Source organism: Kogia breviceps, chromosome 13 (genome assembly GCF_026419965.1).
Source record: "Kogia breviceps isolate mKogBre1 chromosome 13, mKogBre1 haplotype 1, whole genome shotgun sequence".
Taxonomy (NCBI): domain Eukaryota; kingdom Metazoa; phylum Chordata; class Mammalia; order Artiodactyla; family Physeteridae; genus Kogia; species Kogia breviceps.
The window spans coordinates 73886684-73902228 of NC_081322.1; the positions used below are offsets into that span (position 1 = coordinate 73886684).

A 15545-nucleotide genomic window follows, 5' to 3' on the forward strand; every position below is an offset into this window, starting at 1 on the left:
GTGTATAAAGTCTTTGGTTTAGATTACTTTTTCAATATGCCTCATTAAAACATAACCTGTACCCGGGAAACCATATCATTGTCCAGCAATCATCAGGTAGTCAGCTTTCAACAACGGAATTGCAAAAACTAAGAAAAATATAAAACTAGATCTAAAAGACTATGTTTTAGGATACTAAGTGTGACCTCAAATAATCTAAAAATATGCCATAGGTGTCACATTTGGGCATTTTCAGCCTTAGGATATATCTGCCAGAGCTAACATTGAATGCTAAAAAGAGACTTCTCAGCAGAGTCCTCTAGCCTCAGAGTTATAATTCAACTTCACTAGTCACTAGATGAATTTTAAAAGATACCACTTACATATTTAGTATATTTATATTCCTAACAAGAGCCCTATAAATAAAATACTATTATCCCAATTTTACAAATAAACTAAAGCAAAGAGATGTTGAGTAATTTTCCAAAGTTCACACAGCCTGTAAGAACTTGAGCTGAGACTCGAACCCCATAGCGCCACCAAAGATAGTGCCTTTTCTCCTTTCTCGTCTCTACTGCTATGTGACTGACATAAAGACTCTAACACACATATTCTAAGAGAGACTTTGCTCAGGTGTGGTAAGTAGAAGAAATTCTATATAGAGTCAGTGTAGCTATCCTCTCACCGAGGAGTGTCCAAAAATGTTATTCATACCGGCAAAAATACATATGAAACCCCCTAAATGTCCAATAATAGAAATTGGTCAAACGAATCGCAGTAGATAACATTTTCAGAGAACGCTAATGATCATAAGAAAACAAATGCCATAAAATGATCATTAAAAAAGAGAAGAATACAAAATTATTTAGACAGTATGATTCACATATATATACTTATAGAATAGATTTAGTATATATATATGTGTGTATATACACATACATAGGAAAAAGCCTAGAAGGAAAGAAATGTTTATCACTGAGTATTGCAGGTTACTTAGGTTTACATTTGTGTACCTTATCTTTATTTTCAAAGCTTTCGAATAGTAGTCTCCATTATTTTTATAATTTAAAAATGTCAATAAACAGCACTGAAAAGATTCAATGTAGCTTTTGAAAAGATAAGAAGAAAAATAATAGACAAGTAAACCTAAGAAAGCCTGGAGACTGCGTCTACATTCATCAAATAGGCCAGGAAGTGAAACGAGAGAGTCTCAACCAGTTGTAGGCTCTGTAAGGAAGAGATCTGGTGAGTCACTGACCAAAAGAGCTAGTAAACAGTATGGGAGAATTGTCAGTATCACAAACACCCTCACATAGGTTTCCAGTGATGACACCGGTGCCATCTTCTAAGTAAGGGATAGCAAAAAAAGTCAAGAAAACTGTAGTGTATCTAGTGTTTATAAAAACATTCAGAGAAAAAAATCAAAAGTAATAAGTCTTTGAATTCAGAAATTAAAAAGAAATGAAAATAGAGCACTGAAACTATTCTGTACAATAGTGTAATGATGGATATGTGGCATTTTGCATTTGTCAAAACCCATAGAATGTACAACATCAAGAGTTAATCTTTAATGTAACTTATGGACTCCAGAGCATAATGATGTGTCAGTATAAGTTCATCAATTGTGACAAATGTACCACTCTCATGTTGATAATGGAAGAAGCTGTATATGTGTGGAGACAGAGAATATATGGGAACTCTCTGTACTTTCCACTTAATTGTACTGTGAACCTAAAGCTAGTCTAAAAAATAAAGTTGCTTAAGTAAAAACTAAAATGAAAAAGAAATAAAAATGGAATTTTCTTATAAAATCAAACACAGTTCTCTAATCATTCCAACTTTAAGCTACGAAATCACTGAAGGAGATTTAACTGGATTGATTTAACTTAGATTGATTTAATCCAGTTGGATTTCATTGAATTTAAATTTTAATATGTGCCTCTATATTTATGCCCACATTCCCTAGGAAATAGAATTATTTTTTAGGTGAGTATGCATATGTGTGGCCATGTATGTGGACTCATAGATGATAGAACTAGCTATTAGAGATAAAAAACAATTAAAGGCAAAGTCTTGCCCTTTGAGGGAGTGGATAGTCTAGCAGAGAGGCAGACATGCAGTCAGGGCCACCTCTGCTGACATACATGCTGTGTACTGCATGTACTCCAGGGGGTCATCCACATAGCTGACTAGGAAATGACTGCTATAACTTGGAATTGCTTGGCGGTCCTATAAAAAGTTACAGAACAAAAAGAAGGGTGGGGCCATGGGGGCCTATGTGACTAGGCACCCAGTTTCTTGGGGGCGGTGACGGAGGCTTCATAGACCAGGGGACGTAGAACTTGAGACTAATAGGATGAAGAGATGGGCTGCACGTTCCAAGCATGAGTAAAAGCAGAACTGGGGACGAGAAGACAGTGTTCCATGCTTCTGTAAAGTAAAATGCAAGGTGAGTAGTGACAAAAGATATACTGGTGAATTAGGCAGGGACCAGAGGGTTAGGACATAGACAGTGAAAATTTTATACTGAAGGCAGGGAGTGAAGAGACATGAGGAGATTTGAACAAGGACATGACAAGATTCGATTTTCATTCTAGAAAAATAATCTTCGGGCAGCAAGGAGGTGTTCCATACTAAAGACAGGAAGCCAGTGAACTCAATACTGCAATAATCTAAGGGAAAATAATGAGGATCCAAACTGGGGTGAGTGGTGCAATGCGGAGGAGAGGAGGAAAAAGACCCAAGAGCTACTGAGAAGGTAGAATCCTGGGAGCTGGCATCTAATTGAACGTGGTGGTGAAAGAGAAGACAAACTCGCAAATGAATGCCCAGGCCACCTGGCTTGGTCACTGGATGGATTATGATAGTCTTTTCTGAGGGGGAGAACATAAGAAAGGGATCATGTTCCAGGGAAGAAATGAGCATGCTAAATTAGGAGTGCCTGTGTGGCATCTACATAGAAATGTTCTGATGACAACTGGATATTTGGATCATTTTCCTTTCACTGAAATAGAAGAGTCAGTGCCTTCAGGATCTATAGGTCCTCTCTGTTTGCTATGTGGACACACACGAGAGGACCACACAACCTGTCGGCTCAGAGATGACCTTCACCCTGGGAGCAGGGAAAGAATGATGCTAGACTTGTACCAAGGTAAACAGTTTCCTCTCTTCTAAGTCATCATTCTTCTGCTGCCTGGGCTGCTGTTCTGGAGAATGCTGGCAGGATACAGCGTGTGTTTTCTCTCTGATCAGGAGGGTGCTTAGCTAGTGTCTTCATACATGCAAATGACACAAATGAAGCTGAGTATACACACAGTGAGTATTTAAAAACATCCAGTTAAGAAAAAACAAATAAACCACTAGCTGTCCTGCTATATTAGCACCAAAAAACACATTTATTATTAATAATATCACTGAATGCGGCCCTCTGGCAGGCATTCTGTAAAAATCATTAAACACTGTACATCATCCAAGAGATTCTAGAGAACAAAACTTCAAATATAAAAATGGCACAGAAACTCAGCTTTAAAGTGATTGAACATGAACAAATACATAAATATCAAAGTGTATAGTATGAGGAATGGGGAGCTCAGAGATCTGTACTTGGAGGCAAAATAAAATACAGAGAAACAGCCGCCTCTCTTTCAAACTACTAGGACGTTGAGGACACAAAACTTTAGCTGTGTGTAGAATGATGAGTTTGGACTTCTGGGAAAAGGAAAACTTTCCACATAAAAGAAACAGCCTAGAATGGTTTGTAGGAAGGGGTGGGATAATCTGATAAAAGGAGAACTGTGTCAGTTTTCTTGGGGAGAGCTAATCCGTTGGATCTCTGAGGTAGAGAGTAGGGAATCATAGTTGCAACTTTCAATGGGGAGTCGTGTTTTTTTTTTTTTTTTTTTTTTTTTTTGTGGTACGCGGGCCTCTCACTGTTGTGGCCTCTCCCATTGCGGGGCACAGGCTCCGGACGCGCAGGCTCAGCGGCCATGGCTCACGGGCCCAGCCGCTCCGCGGCATGTGGGATCTTCCCGGACCGGGGCACGAACCCGTATCCCCTGCATCGGCAGGCGGATTCTCAACCACTGCGCCACCAGGGAAGCCCGGGGAGTCGTTTTGATTAATATTACTGATATAATGCCTGCACTTATTACTTAATAATAGTAATAGCTAAATTGAACTATGTAAGTTATGAGTACATATAAAATTCACCCCATATTGTGGCTTATTAGATAGAAGTAAACTTCAAATTACATCACAGTTTTCTCATGCATTCTTTCCAGGGTTAATTTAAGTGTTGTTACTTCTATTGTTATAGGTTTCCAGTTTTCAAGTATAATGACAATGTGCTTAAAAGTACATATTTTAGCAATTAAAAATACATTTCTATTTTAGGTGAGAGAAATAAGCTGCATGACAAGAGGAACTCTTGAACAACAAGGAAATTATTGTCATCCAAATATCCTTAGTGATTAAAAAATAAAAAGAAACTGAAAAGAATTCAGAACATGTTCAGTACTACAATATTTCTGCCACAAAATATTGGTATGATGAGCATGTTTATATTGCAACAAAACAACCTTCACCACTGGTAACTATAGGGGTAGAACAGCTTTTGCAAACTATAGCTTGTAAACAGAAATTTACCAGGCTAGAATTCTTTTATTCCTTATAAACATTAATGATAATATTTATTTTTTAAAAACACCCAAATAAAGGCAGTGGTTTATCTTTTAAAATTTACAAGTCAGAAAGACAACACATGGGGCTTCCCTGGTGGCACAGTGGTTAAGAATCCGCCTGCCAATGCAGGGGACATGGGTTCGAGCCCTGGTCCGGGAAGATCCCACATGCTGTGGAGCAACTAAGCCTGTGCACCACAACTACTGAGCCCGCGTGCTGCAACTACTGAAGCCCGGGCACTTAGAGCCCGTGCTCTGCAACAAAAGAAGCCACTGCAGTGAGAAGCCCGTGCACCACAACAAAGAGTAGCCCTCACTCACTGCAACTAGAGAAAGCCCATGTGTAGCAACGAAGACCCAATGCACCAAGGACAACACGCAATTGTCATTTAGAATTGAATACATATTTAAATCTTCATCAATCTGATCTGAGAGGGATTCACTTCTCACTCCACTGTATGCCAAAAAATGATAACAATAATAGCAATAACAAAACAATTTCTACTGAGCATGTACTATGTGTAAGGCATTGTTCTAAATGTGTTCCACGTGCTGAGTAATCTAAACCCCAAAATCCCTGTGAGGAAGTACCTTACATGATGGGAAACGTTAGCACTATCTACAGTTTTAGGCCCTGAAATGTTCTCATAAAGATTAGTTTGGGCTTCCCTGGTGGCGCAGTGGTTGAGAGTCCGCCTGCCGATGCGGGGGACACGGGTTCGTGCCCCGGTCCGGGAGGATCCCACGTGCCGCGGAGCGGCTGGGCCCGTGAGCCATGGCCGCTGAGCCTGCGTGTCCGGAGCCTGTGCTCCGCGACGGGAGAGGCCACAGCAGTGAGAGGCCCGCGTATCGCAAAAAAAAAAAAAAAAAAAAAAAAAAAAGATTAGTTAATGTGTTTTGAGTATTAACAGGGAACAGGACACAGTATAAAAATTTCAACTCCTGAATTAAGATACTCAAAAAGAAATTTAAGGGTGTACTATAGGAAAGTCATAGTAATTGGACTTTAAAGAAGATTTTTAATGAGGAGAAGAAAAGTTGGCAGATGAGGAATGTGGAAATTTTAGAGTTGAGTCAGATTTGGCCCAGAAGAAGAATTCACAAGAAAAAGGATATTGAAAGGAATGGAGAAAATCTGGTAGAGGATAGGGACTCATCTTTAAAATAAAGGCAAAGCATAATCCTGGTTCTGTTGTTGTGTTTTTTGTTTTGGGGGGTTATTTGTCATTCTATAACTTGAGCTATTCACAAAGGCAGTGTGGGTAGAAAAAAGGGTTCTAGACAGAGTCCAAAAAACTGAGTTTTCACCTTTACTCTGTCATTTATGACATTTATGGCTGTGTGACATTTTACAAGTAATTCTTCTTCTCTGAGCTTTATTGCCTCACTCCTAAAATAGGGGCAATGATAGGTAAGTATTGTTGTGAATATTAAATAAATAATATCTTTTTAAAGTGTAAAATGCTATACAAATGAAAGATATCATCTGCATTAGTTTCAGGTTCAGTCATCAACATTATTCTTCCTTTTCTTGATGTTTTTTCTTGCTGGCATAACAAAGTATCTTGGAATCAGCTTAGAATTCAACTATGCTAAGCTTTTGAAATTCTTAAGTAGAAAGGCAGTGAGATGACAGAAAGGGAAAGTGTTTCTGAGCCTGGAGCAGGACTAAATTCCTGAGCCCGCACTTCAACAACCCCTATACTCAGGTTAACAAGCCCCAGGTTAATAGAATTGTTCAGCCAACCCAGTCCATTGCTCCTCAGGGAATCTATGCTTTGTGGACAGCTTCGGGCAAGGGATAAGCCTGATCCTGGAATCAGACACAACGGAACAATAGATAGTACAAATGACCAACTGAACAAGTCTATATTGTGGTAAGAGATAGTCTATCTTCTGATCACAGTATATATATATCTTGGAGAAGTTTAGGTTAACGGAAGGTTACTGTATATATCGTAGGTCTAACCCTCTTCCTCACCACCCTGTCCTGATGAACTCAGCTGTAACAGTGTCCGGAGGTTTGGTATTACACAACAGTGAGTAGGGGAAGCAGAGGCAGCCAGTCTGTGCCTCAGAGTTAGAGCGGTGGTGGCTGGAATCAGTGGAAAAATATCATACTTTGTGCCCAAGGGAGTGCCATTACCCCAGAGCCAGAGGTAATGGCAGAAAATCATGTAATGTATCTATTGGGGCAGAACAAAAGCCTGAGCCAAGATCTGGAGAAAAACAGGACAGAGGAACTGAGCCAATGAGGCGGGAAACTAGCCTAACAGAATTTTGATATACTGTGCTGACTTTCAGTGTAGATTCACTAAAGAAAGGTACAATTAAAGAGTGTATAAATAGAGTGAGTATAATATATACATGTATATTTATTATTGTTGTTGTTTTCATTTGATTTTTGCTTTTTTTCTAACATTTTGAATAAATACCTCCATACATAAAACATTTCAAGACATAATTAATTATGGATTATTGATTACGGAGACACCAGCATCAGGCACCATCACAGCAACATCACTCTGACCATCAGCTGTGATGCTGAACATTAGGATTGTTACAGTCTTTTGAGTTTTCTAGTTGTTTGGATTGTGAGCAATCAAGAGTCTATGCAACATTTCCTAAATTACCGATTTAGAAAATTCATGAATCACAAAAAGTAAATAAAAAGTCAGTGCCAACAAAGGAAAATCACAAAGGCAGAGATAGTAAAATATTAGGAGGAATGACATTTATTCCAGTACTTGGGTAGAAAATCAACTAAAAACTTGGACAAGTGAATTGAAGTGAAATACAATGAAAACCTGGGAAAAAGATAACTGACTCCTGGAGAATGGTTAATTAAACCTGGGAGGAAAGACAAAGTCAGGGTGAATTAACAGAATATTTGCTATAGATGCTGCTTAAAACTTTGATTTCGAATCTTGAAATTTTCACTGATAAGGTATAATATACCCCTAAATTCTAACCATCGCCACAGGTTATAAATGAATATAAAAACTTGATGAAATGTTTCAAAACAACACATAAAGTGATAGTTTTTAAAGATGGAATGGGAGACAGAAATTGAAACATGGAGAAAAAAATAATGCTCATTTGTCATAAATTCTGAAATTTATACCTACTATTCCTTTCCTTAGGTAAAGGTCAAGGGGGATAGTAAAACCTAGAGAGGTGAATGGCTTAAATTCTTCAGGGAAGCATAGGTTCAGACGTGTTATGTGGAGGAGCTGGGGTCTCATATAAAAGCTACTGCACTGTGCAATGTCATCTAACATTGATAATGTATGTCAGAGGGTCTTGGTCTCTTAACGAAAAGGAGTGTGGGATGTATGTGATCTTGTGTTGCTGACAGCAGCCCTTGTCTTACCTTGAATCCATGACTTTAGATAATCTGGATGTCAATATGTTTTCCCCTAAGGGAGAAAAAAAAGCTGTGTGACACTTTCCAAAGTATGTAGGAGAAAACCAAGGTGAATGTGGATAACTAACTCTTGGGATTTTTATGATAAAATTTAAAATAAAATTGATGACTTCCTTCTAGAGTTTATAAAAACTTATGCCAAAATAATAATAATAGTAATAATAATAAAAGAATGCTGAATATAATGAAATATGGTAGGATAAGAAAAGTGAGGTATTTAGATCTTCTGCCCATTTTTGGATTGCGTTGCTTGTTTTTTTGTTATTGAGCTGCATGAGCTGCTTGTAAATTCTGGAGATTAATCCTTTGTCAGTTGCTTCATTTGCAAATATTTTCTTCCATTCTGAGAATTGTCTTTTGGTCTTGTTTACGGTTTCCTTTGCTGTGCAAAAGCTTTTAAGTTTCATTAGGTCCCATTTGTTTATTTTTGTATTTATTTCCATTTCTCTAGGAAGTGAATCAAAAAGGATCTGGGTGTGATTTATGTCATAGAGTGTTCTGCCTATGTTTTCCTCTAAGAGTTTGATAGTATCTGGCCTTATATTTAGGTTTTAATCCATTTTGAGTTTATTTTTGTATATGGTAATAGGGAATATTCTAATTTCATACTTTTACATGTACCTGTCCAGTTTTCCCAGCACCACTTATTGAAGAGGCTGTCTTTTCTCCACTGTATATTCTTGCCTCTTTTATCAAAGATAAGGTGACCATATGTGCGTGGGTTTATCTCTGGGCTTTCTATCCTGTTCCATTGATCTATATTTCTGTTTTTGTGCCAGTACCAGACTGTCTTGATTACTGTACCTTTGTAGTATAGTCTGAAGTCAGGAAGCCTGATTCCTCCAGCTCCGTTTTTCTTTCTCAAGATTGCTTTGGCTATTCGGGGTCTTTTGTGTTTCCATACAAATTGTGAAATTTTTTGTTCTAGTTCTGTGAAAAATGCCATTGGTAGTTTGATAGGGATTGCATTGAATCTATAGATTGCTTTGGGTAGTAGAGTCATTTTCACAATGTTGATTCTTCCAATCCAAGAACATGGTATATCTCTCCATCTATTTGTATCATCTTTAATTTCTTTCATCAGTGTCTTATAATTTTCTGCATACAGGTCTTTTGTCTCCTTAGGTAGGTTTATTCCTAGATATTTTATTCTTTTTGTTGCAATGGTAAATGGGAGTGTTTTCTTAATTTCATTTTCAGATTTTTCATCATTAGTATATAGGAATGCCAGAGATTTCTGTGCATTAATTTTGTATCCTGCTACTTTACCAAATTCATTGATTAGCTCTAGCAGTTTTCTGGTAGCATTTTTTTTTTTTTCTTTTTCTTTTTTTTTCGGGGTGGGTACGTGGGCCTCTCACTGTTGTGGCCTCTCCAGTTGCGGAGCACAGGCTCCGGACGCGCAGGCTCAGCGGCCATGGCTCACGGGCCCAGCCGCTCCGCAGCATGTGGGATCTTCCCGGACCGGGGCACGAACCCATGTCCCCTGCATCGGCAGGCGGACTCTCAACCACTGTACCACCAGGGAAGCCCTCTGGTAGCATTTTTAGGATTTTCTATGTATAGTATCATGTCATCTGCAAATAGTTCTCCAGAAAAGATATACAGATTGCCAACAAACACATGAAAGAATGCTCAACATCATTAATCATTAGAGAAATGCAAATCAAAACTACAATGAGATATCATCTCACACCGGTCAGGATAGCCATCATCAAAAAATCTAGAAACAATAAATGCTGGAGAGGATGTAGAGAAAACAGAACCCTCTTGCACTGTTGGTGGGAATGTAAACTGATACAGCCACTATGGAGAACAGTATGGAGGTTCCTTAAAAAACTAAAAACAGAATTACCATATGACCCTGCAATCCCACTACTGGGCATATACCCTGAGAAAACCATAATTCAAAAATAGTCATGTACCAAAGTCTTCATTGCAGCTCTATTTACAATAGCCAGGAAATGGAAGCAACCTAAGTGTCCATCAACAGATGAATGGATAAAGAAGATGTGGCACATATATACAATGGAATATTACTCAGCCATAAAAGGAAACAAAATTGAGTTATTTGTAGTGAGGTGGATGGACCTAGAGTCTGTCATACAGAGTGAAGTAAGTCAGAAAGAGAAAAACAAATACCGTATGCTAACACATATATATGGACTCTAAGAAAAAAAAGGTTATGAAGAACCTGGGTGTAAGACGGGAATAAAGACACAGACCTACTAAAGCATGGACTTGCGGATATGGGGACGGGGAAGGATAAGCTGTGACAAAGTGAGAGAGTGGCATGGACATATATACACTACCAAATGTAAAATAGCTAGTGGGAAGCAGCCACAAAGCACAGGGAGATCAGCTGCTGGTTTGTGACCACCTAGAGGGGTGAGATAGGGAGGGTGGGAGGGAGGGAGATGCAAGAGGGAAGAGATACGGGGATATATGTATATGTATAACTGGTACACTTTGTTATAAAGCAGAAACTAACACACCACTGTAAAGCAATTATACTCCAATAAAGATGTTAAAAGAAAAAAAAAAGGTAAATGGATGAGCAAGTGGGTAGGTTAATTAGCTTGATGACAGTAAAAAAAAAAAAAAAAAAGAAAAAGAAAAAGAAAAATGTGTATTAATCAACATGATTTTTCTCTCACTCATTGTCTGCCCCTCTAACCACGCTCCTGCTTTTAGGCTCTGATGTGGGTTCCTGTTTGGTCCATTGGGAGACTGTGAAAAATTTGCTGGCAATCAAACAGGACATCTTAATTTTTAAACTTAAATTTTAAAAAGAAAGATTTGAGAGGCAGACAAAAGTGATGAGGGGAAGAAAAAGGAATTCTGTCTGTTCTTTCTGCCCTCCCCATGCAGACATGAGAAGGGTAGGAAGGAAGGGTTGAAGAGTTAGGTGTAAGCCTGGGGAGCCCTACTCCTCCCACATCCTCGGATGGAGTGCAGAGTTGGGGAAGGGCCCCACACAAACATAACCATCTTTTCAAGTATCTTCTTTCTCCCTTCACTCCCTTTAAGTTTGATGATCCACCAGTGGAGAACCTGTGCCTTCTTGAATCTGAGCAGAACCCTGCAGGGCCCCTCCAAGTACAAAGGTCCCTCCGTGTCCCCTACCTCTTGTTTGTAGAAGAGCTGAGGTATCCCAGGCTTCCCCTGAGCCACAAAAGAGCAGGCTCAAGCAGTTAATGATTAGGACAATACAGTCACAGAATCTTAAATTCCTGTCTGATGCCCATTCCTGAGTTGTTTTGCAGATACTATAACTGCCACCAGAGGGAAAAGGCTAACTGCATGATGACCAGACTATAGCTATGACATAAGCTGCTCCCTCTTGAGCAGTACTGAATCTGTGGCTAGCATAATTCCAAGAACTGGCTTCAAGAGAACGAGATTAACACTATTGCTCATAATAATCTGTATCTTTGTGGGCATCAAAATAACCGTGGCTTGTTCTGCCCATATATGTAAGCTGGCAACTAAAACTGTCAGCAAAGAGATGCTGCAGACCCACGTCGACATCTTCCACTCTAAGAATATGGTGTCCTATGTCAGCATGAAGAAGGTACAGAAGATGAACCTTCATCCCTAATCCCATAGGAATGGAATCATGTCTGACAGTGGGGATTTATAAACAGCTCTTTGCAGGAAGCAGCTCTTTGCAGGAAGCAGCTCTTTGCAGGAGGCCCTTTGCCTTGTCACTTTAGTAAAGCTATATCTTAACTAATTTTTTAAATGTATTTATTTATTTATATTTTGACTGTTTCGGGGCTTCGTTGCTGTGCGCAGGCTTTCTCTAGTTGCGGCGAGTGGGGGCTACTCTTCGTTGTGGCTTCTCAGTGCAGTGGCTTCTCTTGTTGCAGGGCATGGGCTCTAGGCACGTGGGCTTCAGTAGTTGTGGCTCACAGGCTCTAGAGCGCAGGCTCAGTTGTTGTGGCACACGGGCTTAGGTGCTCCATGGCATGTGGGATCTTCCTGGACCAGGGATCAAACCCATGTCCCCTGCATTGGCAGGCAGGTTCTTAACCACTGCGCCACCAGGGAAGTCCCTATCTTAACTAACTTTTACTTGAGATGCCCCCATGCTTAACTAACCTCTGGCCCAAGCACACCTTTCAAATATTTTGCCCACACAATGCCTCGCATAACCTGTTGATCCTTTTCTTAGATTAAAGAAGTAGAAATGAAGAATAAGTGATTACCAGATCTTTTCCCCAGCTTCCCCTTCAGTAATCTGGAGAGCAGACTGTGTGAACAAGACAGAATCTAAAAAAAGATCACAAGAAGTCAACAAGCTTGCATACAATGGGAGATGGCGAGAATCTGACCCTCTACCTGATTTACTAAGATTATTTCCCTTTTCCCGTTAAAAACTTTCATGGCTGAGCAGAATCCTCAGAGTTGGTTCTGGGACATGAGTCTGCCTTCTCCCCGGGTTGCTGGCCTCCTGAATAAAGCAATCTTTTCCTTTTCCAACCAACACTTGCTTCTCGAGTATTGGCTTTTGAACGGCAAGTGGCTGAACCTGAGTTCAGTAACATTCTGTTCTAGGTGAGGTCCAGGGAAACTGCAAGCTCCCCAGAAAAGAAAGCACCCACCCCCACCTGGTTGGTGAAGCCAATAAAGTACAAAGATAGCAGGACAGTAGACATGAGAAGGGTGAAGAAAGGTCCCCTGGTTTGAGTCTCACAACTGGACAAAGGGAGGTCATATTAGATGGATATGGCATGGGCACTCCCCCCTGGAAATCTGTCGAGTCCATGGCTACATCTCAGCAGACCGTCATCTGCAGGGAGTAGAGTTGGCCTCCTAGGACCGTCTCTTTGCCCTTTGAAGGACTGTGATTTATTTCCTGTGCTGAAGACCTGGCAAGTCAAACCAAGGCTGAGAAGTTGACATTTCTCTTTCTCCACCAGGGCAGCACTGAGAGAGGGGGACAAAAAAGCAAACACCTTGGAATGACTGAGTTTACAAGCTTATGGTTGAAAAAGCCCTTAGTTTACCTGATGTGACAAGACTAATTTTCTACATCAGGTTCAAAAAAATGGAGGGTGGGCTTCAAGTCAGGAAATAATTTTAGCATTTGAAGATGAAGAAAGTTTCACTTTCTTGTACACTGTGAACTTTATGCCTGCTGCTATAATAATCATGTTTTAAATAAGCTCTTTTGGAGATCTCTGTCCCTTTCCCAAATATCCTCCTGGATAATTATTTGGCTGCCACCAAAGCAGCAATCTGAGTTGTATGGTAGCCAAGAAAATCTCAGATCCTACGAGTGATAATTGGACATAACAATTCATGCTCAGGGCATCAGACAAAATGGACTTTACTCTGCCAGAATTGTTTTGGCTTCCATTTTTTGGTTAGCCTCAATCTCTCATTCAAAGTTTTCTGACCCCTGAAGCTACTTTCCTGGCGAATAGCACCCAATTCTCCACCCAGGTATAAGAAATGCTCATTCCACTGGATCTGGAGAGGCTAAGGCTTTCTATGGGAGAACATGAGGGTTTGCAGCTGGGTAGAGTTTTGTGCTTCTCTGAAACTTGATCACTTTAGAATTAATAAGAGCAAGTATGAGAATTAATTCACAAGGAACAAGAAGTCATAAACATTAGACAATAATATTCTGGCATATGATCTTTCTATTTAAAGAATCCTATAAATATAAATCACAGCTTGTAAATCAAATTACTGAGAAACAAATGGGTCAGTGATATAACTCTAGATTTAACTGATTAAAATTTGAAAACTTTTAGTTCTTAAATTACAAAATGGAGGCCCAAAATAATCACCTCTGCCTGATCTCTGTAGTAGATGTTTAGGTAATGAAAGAATGTTTGGGAAAAAAGGAAATTAGTTAGATTGAATCTTCAAACAACTCTTGAAGATTTCAATTTTTTTTCCTCTATATACAAAGTTTGAAACAGCGAAAATGACCTAAAGAGGACACTACTTTGGTCATTTAGAACTCTGAATAAGTCAAAGTTCTTTGATTTGAAACATACTTATATTTCTCCGAAAAGCGATTAGTGTGCAATGTACTAACAAACAAAACTTACATTTCTATTACCTTTTTTTTTTTTTTTTTTTTTTGGTTTTGGCTTGTTGGCATTTACTATTTGATTTGATCTCTATAGCATGTCTTATCTTTTCCCGATTTCACAAAGGGACATTTATAACCTGAGGGGTTAAGTGACATGCTAAAGGGTTATTTGGCTTGTACTAGAAACCAGAAGGAACTCCTGCCTTCTGGCCCAGGGCCCATTGATTCATTCTATCTCAGTCAACTGTTCTATGCCCCAGGGGCACAGCAGAGATGAAAACAAAGTCCCTTACAAATAAATGGATAGTGTGTCAGGTAATGGGCTTTGCTCTGCCAGGACTGTTTTGGCTTCTATTTTTGGGTTAGCCCCACTCCCTCATTCCAAATTCTATGACCTCTAAAGCTATTTTTCAGGTGAATAGCACCCCAATTCTCCACTCAGGTGTAAGAAACGCTCATTCCATTATATCTGGAGATGCCAAGTCTTTCTGTGGGAGAAGATGAGGGTTTACAGCTAGATAGAGTTTTGTGCTACTCTAAAACTTGATCACTTTAGAATTAATAAGAGAAAATATTAGAATTAATTCAAAAGGAACTAGAAGTCCCTTACAAAATGGTGGAAAAATAAGACAGGGTAAGGGGTCTGGAGTGCAGATGGGAAGTACCGGGGTAGGGTGTGTGTGTGTGTGTGTGTGTGTTTGGGAGGGAGGGAGGGAGGGGGTAAAATGTGGAAATGGATCACACAGATATCTGGGGAAAGAGAAATATTGGCCAGAGATCAGAGGTTGGCTAAATTCAGCCTACCACCTGTCTATGTAAATAAAGTTTTATTGGAACACAGCCACGCTCTGAGGTTAATTGTCTATGGCGGCTTTTGTGCTATATTGGCAGTGTTGAGTCATTGTGACTGAAGCTGTATGTGATCCATAGAACTGAAAATATTTACTCTCTGGCCCATTAAAGAAAACATTTGCTGACTCCTGGTTTATACAGAAGGAATAACAAACGCAAAGCCCTAAGGCACAAGTGCGCCTGTTGTGTTCAAGGAATGGCAAGAAGGCAAGTGTGGCTAAGGTGAGTGAACCAGTGGGGCATGAGAGGAGATAAGGATGAAGAGAGTGGGACAGGACCCTGCAGGGCCTTTACAGGCCACTGTACAGAACTTTGACCTTTACTCAGAATGAGATAGGAAACCACTGGAGGAGGCTGAGTACCGAACAGACATAATCAGACTTACATTTTAAATTGATCACTCTTTTTAGAATAGATGAGAGGGGGTTAGTTTGGCATATACTGTAATAATCCAGATGAAAAATTATTCAGGCCTGGACTAAAACATGAAGGTGGAAGTTGTGAGAATTTGTCAAATTCTTAATATATGAATATCTTGTAAAGATAGTGCTGATGA

General features: G+C 39.6%; 2 long non-coding RNA genes across 3 annotated transcripts in view; one reads left to right on the forward strand and one right to left on the reverse strand.

Annotated features, from left to right (window-relative positions):
- Positions 1-8031: 8031 nt before the first annotated feature.
- Positions 8032-15545, reverse strand: part of LOC136792380 (uncharacterized) — a 15268-nt gene continuing 7754 nt past the window's right edge. The window contains exons 2-3 of the long non-coding RNA XR_010836082.1: positions 12297-12360; positions 8032-8077 (exon numbers count right to left, since the gene is read on the reverse strand). This is a non-coding gene — a long non-coding RNA (uncharacterized lncRNA). The remainder of the gene's footprint in view (positions 8078-12296; positions 12361-15545) is intronic.
- Positions 15041-15545, forward strand: part of LOC131767980 (uncharacterized) — an 8569-nt gene continuing 8064 nt past the window's right edge. For both annotated transcript variants that reach the window (XR_010836080.1, XR_010836081.1), the window contains exon 1: positions 15041-15211. This is a non-coding gene — a long non-coding RNA (uncharacterized lncRNA). The remainder of the gene's footprint in view (positions 15212-15545) is intronic.